We start from the raw sequence: 14927 nt of genomic DNA on the forward strand, positions 1-14927 counted from the left end.
CTCAACTTCTGAGGTCATTAGTCCCCTACAACTTAGAACTAGTTAAACCTACCTAACCTAAGGACATCAAACACATCCATCCCCGAGGCAGGATTCGAACCTGCAACCGTAGCGGTCTCGCGGTTCCAGACTGTAGCGCCTAGAACCGCACGGCCACTACGGCCGGCACCAGTCGCACAGTCCATGACTGCAGCGCCTGAAGGAGCTCGGCTAATCCCGCGCGGTTTGCAGTCATCGACAGAAATAAAAATAACTGTATCTGTGTGGTGTCTGTTCTTTCGGTCGCATTCGGGAGGACGACGGTTCAATCACGTCTCCGGCCATCCTGATTTAGGTTTTCCGCGACTTCCCTAAATCGCTTCAGGCAAATGCCGGGATGGTTCCTTTGAAAGGGCACGGCCGATTTCCTTCCCCATCCTTCCCTCTCCCGAGCTTGCGCTCCCTCTCTAATGACCTCGTTGTCGACGGGACGTTAAACACTAATTTCCTCCTCCTCCTCCTCCTCTGTTCTTTCGGACATGTCCAAAAGAATAGAGGGCTTCGTGGGTCGTTACAGACGTGAAGAATGAAATTTCAACGAATTAAAAAGATCAGCTCTGTGTGGGACGTTGATTGAATCAACGACGAGAGTTGAAAAATGCGTGCCCGACCGGGATTCGAACCCGGGATCTCCTGCCTACTAGGCGCTCTAACCCCTATGCCACCGAGGACGCAGGAATTAGGGCGGCTGCGCGGACTTATCCCAAGTACGCCCCTCAACAGACTCACATTCTCAACTAACTCCACACACCACGAAAGTAGTGTTCCCTGCTCATGTCCGAAACAACAGACGCCACACACGTATAATTACGGCGATCACAAGACAAGGATCATTTCTGTGCGGATGCACACAAACGCTCGAGCTCATGCAGGAATAGGCCTTGCGGCGAGCATTATGATTAATGGGCAGGCAGCACTACTTTCGTAGTGTGTGGAGTAAGTTGAGAATGTGAGTCTGTTGAGGGGCGTACTTGGGATAAGTCCGCGCAGCCGCGTTAATTGCTGTGTCCTCGCTGGCTTAGGGGTTTGCCGACACCGTAGCTCAGCGTGTTCGGTCAGAGGGTTAGTCGCCCTCTGTAACACACACACACACACACAAAAGGCTAAGAGCGCCTACGTAGCATGCAGCAGGAGTTCCCGGTCAGGCACACTTTTCAGCTCTCCCCGGTCATTCTATCAACATCCCACACACATTGAAATCACAGAAGTAAAATTTAGACCAGTCCGGTGAAAGTCTATTCATGTTAAGTATTAAAGACATGGCAGACAATACTAATAGGCTAGTACCCTCAGGCTTTTTGGAGACGATAAACTTAACAACTACTATCTAAAGAAAGTGAAAGATTACCGTCAAACCACCTTGCCTAGAGACGCCAGATGAAAGTTGATGTCTTCAAGCCCTGAATGAAAATTGCGCAACGGATAACTGGGGAGGGGAGCTTGAGAGCGCTACCTAGAGAGCGTGCCCTTTCTGTACGGTACCAGGCAAGGGGCTGGAGGGCTCACACGCTGGTGTGTGGGTCCCTGCATTTTATATCTTTTATTTTCAACGAATTCCTTTAACTTGACTCCTATGTGACTTTTGATGACAACTGATTACCTATTTATTTTAAACATTATCACTCGACTTTACAGCGATTGCAGCAATTGTTCTAGTTTACAGGTATTACAATTTTACAACTTATAGCTCGTGTATATTATACGGGGTGTTACAAAAAGGTACGGCCAAACTTTCAGGAAACATTCCTCACACACAAATAAAGAAAGATGTTATGTGGACATGTGTCCGGAAATGCTTAATTTCCATGTTAGAGCTCATTTTAGTTTCGTCAGTATGTAGTGTACTTCCTCGATTCACCGCCAGTTGGCCCAATAGAAGGACGAGAATCCGCACGCAATTGTGCAATCACGTCATCACCACAGATTTTCTGTGAACGTTTGGGTAGGCATTGTTGGTGATGTCTTGATTGGGCCCCATGTTCTTCCACCTACGCTCAATGGAGCACGTTATCATGATTTCATACGGGATACTCTACCTGTGCTGCCAGAACATGTGCCTTTACCAGTACGACACAACATGTGGTTCATGCACGATGGAGCTCCTGCACATTTCAGTCGAAGTGTTCGTACGCTTCTCAACAATATATTCGGTGACCGATGGATTGGTAGAGGCGGACCAATTCCATGGCCTCCACGCTCTCCTGACCTCAACCCTCTTGACTTTCATTTATGGGGGCATTTGAAAGCTCTTGTCTACGCAACCCCGGTACCAAATGTCGAGACTCTTCGTGCTCGTATTGTGGACGGCTATGATACAATACGCCATTCTCCAGGGCTGCATCAGCGCATCAGGGATTCCATGCGACGGAGGGTGGATGCATGTATCCTCGCTAACGGAGGACATTTTGAACATTTCCTGTAACAAAGTGTTTGAAGTCACGCTGGTACGTTCTGTTGCTGTGTGTTTCCATTCCATGATTAATGTGATTTGAAGAGAAGTAATAAAATGAGCTCTAACATGGAAACTAAGCGATTCCGGACGCATGTCCACATAACATATTTTCTTTCTTTGTGTGTGAGGAATGTTTCCTGAAAGTTTGGCCGTACCTTTTTGTAACATCCTGTATACTAATCTGCACGCACATTTCTACGGGCAAGACGGAATTGCGTTGGCTGAATGTATACCACCAAAGTCTCCCAATATTTTACATGTGACATCCACTATGTGAGGAGGATAACGGCAAACTGGGGACCAGATACATTAACACAGGGGATCAAATTTCCGGAACTGAACGAGAACATTCATTCCCTTACACAATCCGAACCAGGAAATAAAAGAATTAGTGCAAATATTGAAATACCTCTCTTCCGCGCGTGAACATCGAGACAGACGCACTGAGGGCGTGTCTGCTCACTTAACCGTCTTCTGTAACATTCCCAGAATATGGCGGGCACCCAGAGGTCTTCCTGGGCCCCGGTGGAGGAGATGGTCGAACCACTTGACCGTGACCAACCTCTCCACCCCAAATCTTGTGCACTGCCTGTGATGTCTCTCTGAGCCCCTACCCAGGAGTAAGGTTGGCACTACTACACTACAGAACTACTTCCCAACTAAGATTTGGCCACGCTTTATGGAAAGGTGTCAGCAGGGTTAGGAAAGTTCATGTGCAGATTCACATTCACGTACAAGAAATGCATAATACGCGACACACATAAATACGTATTATGAAGCGTGACACAATCCTTTCCACCCGTCCACATGAGTTCTGTTGCACCCGCGGCCGGCCGCGTCGTGCAATAAAATTGGCGGCGGGGCTGCCTCCGTTTGTATTTCCCGGTGCGAGCGAGCAGCGAAACCTGCTGCTTATGGAGCGGAAACTACTGTACCGTTTCAAAAGTTGCCCAAATGTCCACTCATATCACGATAAGATTTCAAAGTTTTGAAAGGTCGACAATATACTTTAAATATTTACAGCTGTAACATTGTGCACCTCGTAAGATGGACAACACAGCGGCAATATTAGTCACAACCTGCAGCATTTGCCTGAAGAAGACCAGTGGTTGGTCAAAACGGGCTGGGAAAACTACAGAATCAGTGAGTTACGACTGGAATCAGTCAATGGTACAAATATCTGCCGCGCGGGATCAGCCGAGCGGTCTGGGCGCTGCAGTCATGGACTGTGCGGCTGGTCAGGGTGGAGGTTCGAGTCCTCCCTCGGGCATAGGTGTGTGTGTTTGTCCTTAGGATAATTTAGGTTAATTAGTGTGTAAGCTTAGGGACTGGTGACTTAGCAGACAAGTCCCATAAGATTTCACACACACTTGAACATTTTTTTTTACAAATATCTGGGCTAACAGTTTATCGGTATTTGAAATGGAATGGTCACATGGGTTCAATCGAATGTAAAGCAAGTAGCAGATTGCAATTCATTCTGTGAAAATGCAGTAAATCTGCAAAAGGAAATGATCACAAAACGCTCGTGCGTACAAAGGTAGACTACTACTCAAGTATGTCGGTCCCGCACCAGATGTAACTAACGGAGAACACTGATCGTGTACAAAGAAGAGAAGTGAGATCAGTCGCATATATATATATATATATATATATATATATATATATATATATATATATATATATATATATATGCGAAATATGTTTTAATTCAGGCAACGAACAACCTTGAAGATGCGTGTGTCGTTATCAGCTGAGAGATATCGGAAGAAGAAGTAGCAATTTTGTTCCGAACGGATGTATAAAAGATGGCTGATGATGATGTTTGGTTTGTGGGCGCTGAACTGCGCGGTCATCAACGCCCGTACAAAGTCCCACTGTTTACACTGTCGCGTTGTCGTCCTGAAGAGAGGTCCGATCAGTGTGCGATCGGCCGACTTCCTCTCACAGCCTTCTCTACTTTGTCGTTTCCGACTGGCGTGGCGGCACTTGACTTTACGTCGCAACATTCCCAATGGTGGCTTAGGTAAATACTTCAACTGATCCTTTAAAAACCGCACCGGCAATTTATTTTCCAACGTGTGTCCGTCTCTGTCTCTAATGAACCTATTTTCGACGGAACTTTAGAGTTACATTGCTTCCTTTTTGTGATTGTTATACGCATCGTAACTGAAATGTCGTGTGGAGGTCTTGCGAGTTGTGGTTCACCGAATTCCCGATGAAGCTTTGTTAACAGACGGCAGTAGTAGAAAGTTCCGAGGGGGAGGAGCAAAAGAGGAGTATTTGATGGAAGAGTTATTTTTTCGCTTCCAGTGACTCACCCCGCCCCCTCACCCCCACCACCAGTTCTAACAACTGCAGTAGCTTTTCCGTGTTAACACAGCTGACTGCCGTCGTGCTGTTCGCGGACAGGGCAGCCAACCTGTTGGCAATTTTCCGGCTCGCAAATAGCATCGATCGAGCCCGACACGTCACAAGGCGGGTTACCAGGAAGACGCCGAGCACGGAACGGAATAACAGCGGCAGCGGCGCCGTTTTAGCCCGCCCTATTCGGGGAGTTCATTTTGAAACGAAGCCAGACAGCTCTATCGACGCGCCGTAATGCCTTCCCAGAAGCGTATTGATAAAAGCGGCCGTATCGCTGGCCCGCCCGAGGCCGTGCGCCGTTTCCACCACGCGCGCGGACGTCAAACGTGGGCCGCGTGAACCCGACAGGAGCGGCCGATCCGTCCGCGTGAAGGCGGCCGGCGTTCTCGGAACGCAGATCATCCGTCTGTTCGCTGTCTGACGCTGCTGCTTGCGTGATGTACCCTGTAGCGCCCCCACCGTTTCGTAAGGCGGCGGATAGTCTTAACTCAGTCCGCCGCTGACGTGCAAGTGCTGGCCGCTGCTCCCTTGTCGATTCTCCGTGAAACGGCGGCCTCGGCCCCGTAACTCCACTTTGACTGGGAAGGACAACGGCTCAAATCCCCGTCCCGACATGCAAATTCAGAATGAGATTTTCACTCTGCAGCGGAGTGTGCGCTGATATGAAATTTCCTGGCACATTAAAACTGTGTGCGGGACCGAGACTCGAACTCGGGACCTTTGCTTTTCGCAGGCAAGTGCTCTACCAACTGAGCTATCCAAGCACGACTCACGCCCCGTCCCCATAGCTTTACTTCTGCCAGTACCTCGTCTCCTACCTTCCAAACTTTACAGAAGCTCTCCTGCGAACCTTGCAGAACTAGCACTCCTGAAAGAAAGGATATTGAGGAGACATGGCTTAGCCACAGCCTGGGATTGTTTCTATAATGAAATTTTCACTCTGCAGCGGAGTGTGCGCTGATATGAATTTTCCTGGCAGATTAAAACTGTGTGCGGGACCGAGACTCGAACTCGGGACCTTTTCCTTTCGGGAGCAAGTGCTCTACCAACTGAGTTACCCAAGCATAACGCGTCCTGGAGTGATAGTTCTGCAAGGTTCGCAGGTGAGCTTTTGTGAAGTTTCGAAGGTAGGAGACGAGGTAGGTCCCGGTGGTATTAAAGCTGTGAGGACGGGGCGTGAGTCGTGTTTGGGTAGCTCATATGGCAGAGGACTTGCCCGCGAAAGGCAAAGGTCCCGAGTTTGAGCCTCGGTCCAGCACACAGTTCTAATCTGCCAGGAAGTTTCATGCAAATTCAGGTTTGCCTCGATTTCCCTAAATGCCGGGCTGGTTCCTTTGAAAAGGTCACGGTCGATTTCATTCCCCTATTCTTTCGTAATCCGAGCTTGTGCTCTAGATGTCGACAGGAAGGTAAACTCTAATTGTTGTGTCCTGTCCACTCATAGGGTGCCTAGGAAACCTGATTCCTCGGATCGCTAGACAACAATTCAAGCAAATTGTATTAATGAAGTTTATTACAGACAGTAAATGACAGTCTTGGGTATTAATAATCGCTTCAGCTGTATTTTGGTCCTTTTTTACTGTACCACTATCGGTTTCGTGCCTTTAAACCCAAATCTTCAGGTGTCATCTGTTGTTGTTGTTGTTGTGGTGGTGGTCTTCAGTCCAGAGACTACTTTCACAATAATCCTCGTTATACCACACTGGAAAAACGCGCGGAAGAAACGAACACCTATATCTTTCCGTCCGAGCTCTGATTTCTCTTATTTTATAAGGATGATCGTTTCTCCCTAGTAGGTCGGCCGCAGCAATGTTGTTTTCACATTCGGAGGAGCAAGTTGGTGATAAGAATTTTGTGAGAAGATTACGCCGCAACGATAAACGCCTTTGTTTTAATGACGTGCGCCCCAAATCCTGTATCATTCTGTGACATTATCTCCCATATTTCTATATAATACAAAACGTGCTGGCCTTCTTTGAACTTTCTCGATGTACTCCGTTAACCCTTTCTGGTAAAGATCCCACACCGCGCAGCAGTACTCCAAAATAGTATGGGCAAGTGTTGTGTGGGTAGTCTTTTTAATAGATCTGTTGCATCTTCTAAGTGTTGTGCCAGTAAAACGCAGCCTTTATTGGCTTTCCACACAACATTCTCTATTTGTTCTTTCCAATTTAAGTTGTTTGTAATTGTAATTCCTAAGTATATGGTTGAATTTACGACATTTAGGTTTGATTGATTTATCGTGTAACCGAAGTTGAACGGATTCCTCTTAGCATTCATGTGGATAACCTCACATTTTTCATTATTTAGAGTCAAATGCCAATTTTAGCACCATATAGATATCGTTTCTAAACCGTTTTGCAATTTTTTTATCTTCTGATGACTTTACTAGAAGATATACGGCCGCATCATCTGCAAACAAACTAAGACGGCTGCTCAGATTATCTCCTAATTCGTTTATGTACATGGCTGTTGATATGAGCAGAAACAATAACATGAACATTTACACTGGATACAAAAATGAACATGTCTATGAACATGGACATGAACATAAACATGAGCATGAGCATGAGTATGGAAGTCGTTACGAATATGGGTGTGAACGATAACTGTTGTGATATTGAATGTGTCATCTGCAGACTAAAATCAAAAGACAGAAACGTGTGCAAGAAAACTTGAGGAATGATTCCAAGTAATATACTGTATTACTGTGTGAGGGGTATATGAAAAACAAAAGATAAAATTTTAAAAAACTGTGAGTAGTAGTCGTAGTAGTAGTCGAAACGCTGAAAGTAATTATAAAACAAAGGTACGGAAGTAAATGGTCAGCGAGATGACACATTTAGCACCACTCTTTATTTTATGACGTGTCTATAATTTAGCAGTGTTCACAACTATCGATATTTTTTCTTTTTTCTTTAAAAAAAAAAGAGCAATGAAATGGTATTTGGTTAAGGCTCCTCGAAGAGAGAGGTGCCAGCAGTCTTCACGTCATTTATAGCACATATATTGTCTCCTTTTTCGGTTATTTTGATAGCTGAAATGGTTCAAATGACTCTGAGCACTATGGGACTTAACTTCTGAGGTCATCAGTCCCCTAGAACTTTGAACTACTTAAACCTAACTAACCTAAAGACATCACACACATCCATGCCCGAGACAGGATTCGAACCTGCGACCGCAGCAGTCGCACGGCTCCAGACTGTAGCGTCTAGAACCGCACGGCCACTCCGGCCGGCGATAGCTGAAATAAAACACTAATGAAGTATACAAGAAAGTTTATGCAATGTAACTGCAGTCTTGCCTGTGGATTCTAATAAAGTGGTATTGAAAATAGTGGCCTACTCATATCTAGGGTCTGTCCTTACTTAGTTAAGTACGCAGATCCATTTGGTTTAACATAAGGCTAAATAACGTTGTGATCATATAGGAAAAAAATACTCGCTATTTTGTATCACTTGCCACTCGGTTGTTAGGGAGGACTGACAATGGAAGTAAGAGTCACGCCTGAAGACGTGGTCGGGTTGAAGCGATCGTCATAAGCACGAGACCCAAGTTCGAGTACGGGTCTTACAAAAATTGACAATTGTGGCCGATGGGTGGCTTTAGTAGCAGACAATTGCACGACCAACAGAGTTCAGATTTCGATCCTCTGTCTACTAGACTCTTAGAACCCGTCAAAAAGATAGACAACTATCAACAACTGCGCTTGTCTTCTGGCGAAGCTGGGTTACAATCCTGGCCTGGCCACCGCGAATTCGTGTTCTCGTAGTGTCTCCTAAGAACTCGAAATGAAGACTAGTTTACCTGACGTAGGCTGCGTCGATTTCATCTCTCTTCTTGAGCAGAGACGAGTATGACTTGGCTGTCAACGTTAAATTCTGTGGAGGGAAAAAATCGATGCTATTCTCGGAAAGCGGCCTGGGTAAGAAGCCACCAGCAGACGGCGCTGTTCTTAGAACCGGGAAAGTCTTAAAAGCAACAGGTTCCCCGCTTTACATCACTCCCACGCCAAGCGGAAATTACTGGCCATATTAGGAATGAACTGAGGCCGACAAAATCAATGATCGTTGTGGCGTAACTAATTCATGTACCGCTCCCCAGCAACTTCACGATCCGAACTTTCGCACTGTTCCGCGCTGTCAGATAACATAAAACCGGAATTCCAAAACGGGTTTGTGTGAATCAACTCATCGTCCCTTCCATTTCAGTGCTGTAATTATAACAGCAGTGAGCCTACGAATTCTCCACGTCGGGGAACAAATGCGTCCCTTAGAAGGGAAACTCCCCGTCGCAACCCCATCGGATGGTCCAGTGGACGACCAGTCAAAAACTGAACACAGATGAAGCACGAAAACAGGAACAACGTGTACCGCGCCGGCCGTTGTGGCCGAGCGGTTCTAGGCGCTTCAGTCTGGAACCGCGCGACCGCTACCGTCGCAGGTTCGAATCCTGCCTCGGGCATGGATGTGTGTGATGTCCTTAGGTTAGTTAGGTTTAAGTAGTTCTAAGTTCTAGGGGACTGATTACCTCAGAAGTTAAATCCCATAGTGCTCAGAGCCATTTGAACCATTTTGAAAGTGTACCGCACTGTGAAAAAAGAAGCAAAATAGGAACAGTGAATGGTCCAAGGTCAAGATGTGCAACATCAAGAAAATTAGAACAGCTACGGTGTCGTGGTTGTTTATTCACGTTGTTGGACTGCGAAGGGAGAATCCGTGTTCAGACCTCCCTTCTTTTTTTTCACATAATTGTGAGCTGCCCGTCCGGTTATTGACGGGTCCATTCGCTGTATTTAGATTTGTGTCTGTATCTTAGTGTAACTTCCGTACACACAACGGCGAGGTGTAAGGAAGAGACAGACCTCCAGACGTACGTACCTCGTATTTGTTCTACACAAGTACCACATGTTGCGTTGCGTTTTGCAAGTTTGGACTCTTCAAGTCCTTTGTTGTAACATAGTTCACAACCGTCCGCAGCTCGTGGTCTCGTGGTAGTGTTCTCGCTTCCTAAGCATGGGGTCTCGGGTTCGATTCCCGGCGGGGTCAGGGATTTTCACCTGCCTCGAATTGACTGGCTGTAGTTGTGTTGTCTTCATCATCATCATTCATGGCCATTACGGTCGGAGGAGGGCAATGCCAAACCACCTCCGCTAGGACCTTGCCTAGTACGGCGGTGCGGGTCACCCGCATCGGTCCCCTACGCTCTGTCAAGGAGTATGGGACATCATCATCAGTTCACACCCGTTTACGTGCTGTTGTCATCTCTTTGAGAGGGCTATGAATCATCTCGCCTGCTCTCGCCGTTCATCACATTTACTTGCGACGGTAATATATTCTTACAACAGGGTGCATATTCTATAACCAATGCACAGTGCGACAATGGCCAAGATTACAGAAGGAGAACAGACACGTCGATGACCCGATGGAAAGTTCATAATTTCATCAAAAAAATTGGGCAGGAGGAGGATTTAACACGGATCTTCAGCTTTGCAGTCCAACACCGTGACCACACAACCATGACGCTGTGATTCTTGCACTATTTCGCTTCCTTTTCACAGTTAAGTAACCTTTTTTCTAAAATGAAATTTCCACTCCACAGCGGAGTGTGCGCTGACATGAAACTTCCTGGCAGATTAAAACTGTGTGCCGGACCGAGACTCGAACTCGGGACCTTTGCCTTTCGCGGGCAAGTGCTCTACCAACTTTTTTTTTTTTTTTAGTCTCATTTTGTTCGTTTTCGTTCGTTGTATCTGCTCGGTGCGGACGTCGCAAGACAGCCGTTTCAGTTCGTAGTTGATCCATTATCTCAGTTTTTTTATTACAGAGGGCAACTGCACGCTGAGTTACCGTGCCGGCGTATTCTGCACTTGCCCGCGAAAGGCAAAGGTCCCGAGTTCGAGTCTCGGTCCGGCACACAGTTTTAATCTGCCAGGAAGTTTCAACCTTTTTTCTGTTTTCATTCTTGATCTGTGTTTGGTGGGCCACTTTACCACCAAATTTGAGGGGGCTGCGATGGGGAGTTTCACGTAGCAGAAAACACTCGCAAGTCGCGACTTAAACGCAGCGAAATTTTCACAGCAGGCCAGGAAGATAATTATATATTCTTCATTCCACTTACGGATCAAATTATTTTCATATATCAGGCTATAAATTTCGGTGCGTAATCACCATCTTCAGACCTGGGTACGCACAAGTTGCGAGTCATCCGAGTCGGTATACGTAAAAACGGTACAGGCTCGGTCTGACAGGAAACAAGCCCTGTGACGCTGCTACCAAAGCTGCAGTCCTCGTCTCGCTAGTTCTTATATTCCCTCCGATTATCTCTGTGTTGCCGTCTGTCAGCGGGTGGTGTCACTTTGGCTTCACCGCTGGTCCTCCCTTAATGGGAACAAGCTCCCGTTTATTAAGCCCCTCCCAGCGGCTTTGACGCCCCCTCTCGGTCCTGTCGCAGCGGGGAGGTCACGTTAACCAGGTTGCACTGTCTTTTTAGCCATCGCCGTTTGTTACGTGGTGGTGCTCCGCCACCTCTGTGTGCACATTGCGCCCAACTTTTGACTGTCCGCCGTTTCCTGACGGAATGGCCTTTTTTAACCGCTTACGCTCCCGTTTGTGTTTGCCGTCTGAGTTATCGGTCGTCGGGCTGTCGATCGCACTTTACTTTTTATCCGCCGTAGCAATATGGCGAAGGCTATTTAATTTTTAATTCTGGACCTCCGTTACTCTACGGAATATTTTATAGACCTTTCTCCACGTCCCTTAAATGTCTTCTCTTCCGTCCTGGCAAATATTTGGCCATGTACGGTGCAGTTTGAAGTGTTTGTCAAGCATAGGTTGCGTTTGACGCGTTTGAAAGATATTTTCATTGAAAGAAAGTTTGGCAACATGGCGGCGAACGTTGTTTATGTAGACGTTTCGCCCCATATGTTTTAATTGAAAAACTGTTTTGTCGCGATTTATCTCACTGTACCGTGAGTTTCCGTTACTATGAGAACTACGATCAAATATAAAAACAAAATAGCACTGACAATTACCAAAATGTTAAATGTAGCACATCTTTCCCAGCCATATATTAAGCATGAAGGGGTTATGAACAAAATCAATATTTTTACGCATAAAGTGGCACTCAAGCGGAATTGTATGAAATAAAAGAAATCATAGCTCTCCGGTTCTTCCACGGACGACGTGGCCTGTATGTTCCCACGTTGCGATATCTTAATGACGTGTCATTAGAGGACCAAGTAGAAGAAAATAAATTTCTGGATACTTGTGTCTTCTTTTTCAGTGCGAGGGCGAAGTAACGCTAAACAAATTATTAAACGCTTCTCTCTCCATCCGCAGAAACTTGATGTAATTATTAGGTTCCGAGTGAAACATTTCCATTAACGGATTTACAGTTGCAAATTTCTCGTTTTAAACCATTCCCTGGACCAGCGTCTTGTTTTCGTCTTCTTTGAACACAGTGCTACAGGCAATGTTAGAAATGCTTTATACGCATTTGTAGCCATTCCCACTAGTAATACATCCGTGGCAGGACAAGAGCAAACTTGATTTACCCAAACTTGTCTAAGTTTGCTCTTTCAGCAGGTACTTAATAAGTTTTAAAAAGTTTCGTTGTCGTTTCGAAGGAAGTTGATGTAATCATTGGGTTCTGAGAGTAGTACTCCCTTTAGTGTATTTTCATGGGTAAATCTCTCATTTTAAGCCATTCCCTGGCCAGAGTCTTGCTTTCTTCTTCGATTAACGCAGTGCCAAAGTCAATGCCAAGACTTGTTTGTCTGTATTTGCGGCCGTACTCACTACGCTCAAAACCCACATGAACACGAATATCGCCTGCTTCAAAGCGAGGTTAAACTGACAAACATTGTTTGAACGTGTACGGGTTTGCTTGGCAAATCCGTGGCTGGTTAAGAGCGGTTTTGTCAAACGCGTTTGCTCCTTTACGGAGGCCTCTGTACCAGAAGGTATCTTGAACAACCGCGGAAAGTTGAGATGGAGTTTCCGTACACCCAGTACATTTAAAATTTAAGTATCGCATGCACAGTTGTAAATAACATGCTGACTTTATGAAGGAACGTATTGCTAATAAGTTTCTTCATAGAGTCAGCATGTGCATGTAATACTTAAATTTTTATAAGACTGAGGTCTACTGACTGGTTTGGACATCATCAACTGATGTTGCTGTTCTGTAGATGGTGTAAGACTAGTCCGAAATTGGTCGTTTTAAAAGAAATAACCATTGCGATCTAGACTGTTTTTCAATAATTCTATATAGCCTACAAGATCGCTGTTCTCCGAAAATGTTACCAAAAATTTTGTACTTAAATTCTGTACGTGTACGACGAAGCTTGTTTCGCTCATTACTGACACTGGTATTCACAGCTCCTACAGAAATTAGAGTGTAGTATTAGAAATGGAACGACATGAAAGGAAAGCCGTGATTGAGAAGGGAGTGAGAATGGGTTGCAGCCTATCCACAATGTTACTCAATTTGCAGATCGAGAGAGCAGTAAAGGAAATCGAGAGCAAATTGTAAAGGAAGTTGAAGCTCAGGGAGCAGAAATAAAAACTTTGAGGTTTGCCGATGACATCGTAATTCTGTCAAAGACGGCAAAGGATTTGGAAGAGCAGTTGAACGGAATGGACAGGTGTTGAATATTCGAGAGAGCTCTTAGCGACTTCCAGCGAACTTTATACGTTATTTCAAGCCCTTATGAAAATTTTTCTCGCTGACGCCTCCCATAAAATGATTAAAGCAGAAAAGATTAATCGCATACTTCATTTCCGCTGTTCACGCAGTAAAACCTTCAACACCAGGCATGGCGGTTTAATTTATTACGTCCATAAAGTAACTCTATTCGCAACACACTTTTCAGACAGTATCGAAATACATCACCGAATGTAACTGCAAAATTATATCACTGTGCGACACATAGCTCAGGAGATATGACGTCGTAGACACTGAGAATACTTTTGCTTAAAATGGAACGCAAATTACCCGCCTACATTGATCCAGTGTTTCATAATGAGAGCACTTACCGACTTCCACCAAACTTTAAGCGTAATTTCAAACTGTTTCCTCGCTTATATGCTTAGCGACGAACATTTAATACATCAACTCATTTGGGAAGTAATTAGATGTCTGTAGCTCTTTTATACATGCGAATTCGGCGACTTGCGCGTCGATGGGGATGGGATGATTATGACAACGCAACACCCAGTCACTGGGCGGAGAAAATCTCCGACCCAGCCGGAAATCAAATCCGGGCCCCTTGGCATGACATTCCATCGCGCTGACCACTCATCTACCGGAGCGGACACGTATAAGTTACACAATACGGTTGAACTTCACAATTGTGGTAATCAGTAATCATCCCGTAATACGCACACTCCGGTTCCAGATGCAAGCTTTCTTCGTATCAGGGGCTATTAACGACCACCAAAGTAACAATAAGAATAATAAATCATTCACAGAGTAATGACTACCGCAGCGCCACACATCGATACACCGGGTACGTATTCATCAGTTGCAAAGAGGCAGGAATGCTTTCGAACAACAACCGACAAGACACGATCTAAATATCGCCAACGTCAAAAGTGTGCGAAACATTTCCGCCCAAAGCAGCGTTCCCTAATGAAGAGAACAATATTCAAGTATTTGTCGAACGAGTGTTTTGTAAGCTACTTCTTTTTCCGGCAACGTGTGGCCGCAGTAGTGTTGGTGTCAATATTGCTGCAGTGTAGTGGGTATACACGGCAGTATCGTGATATGTCCCGGCAATATTGCTGATGGAACAGGTTATTGCAGGTATTTGTCGACATATTGCCAATGCGTCGCCTGCGTTGTCCACCAATGATGGAGAATATTTCGTTTTGCCGAGCCATATCCGTCTCTGTCTTCTGTATAAGCTTCCCTCTCTCTGCAGCGCCAAGTCGGTATTATCCTGCTGCAGTCCGAAGACAGAGGCGCTCGATTTGTTTGTTGTCTACAAGAATGAGAAAAGCACGAATTCCATAAATGTGATACACACACAAATGACAAGAGATACGGTACACGGAAAATAATATAT

The 14927-nt window shown here is 45.5% G+C and overlaps 1 protein-coding gene and 1 non-coding gene across 3 annotated transcripts in view; one reads left to right on the forward strand and one right to left on the reverse strand.

The window, feature by feature from the left end:
* LOC126416221 (suppressor of cytokine signaling 2-like) overlaps nt 1-14927 on the forward strand; it is a 307587-nt gene that overhangs the window by 195456 nt on the left and 97204 nt on the right. The window lies entirely within an intron of this gene.
* Nucleotides 5548-5624, reverse strand: Trnar-gcg (transfer RNA arginine (anticodon GCG)). The gene has a single exon. It is a non-coding gene; the product is annotated as a tRNA-Arg (tRNA).

This window comes from Schistocerca serialis, chromosome 8, assembly GCF_023864345.2.
Source record: "Schistocerca serialis cubense isolate TAMUIC-IGC-003099 chromosome 8, iqSchSeri2.2, whole genome shotgun sequence".
Taxonomy (NCBI): domain Eukaryota; kingdom Metazoa; phylum Arthropoda; class Insecta; order Orthoptera; family Acrididae; genus Schistocerca; species Schistocerca serialis.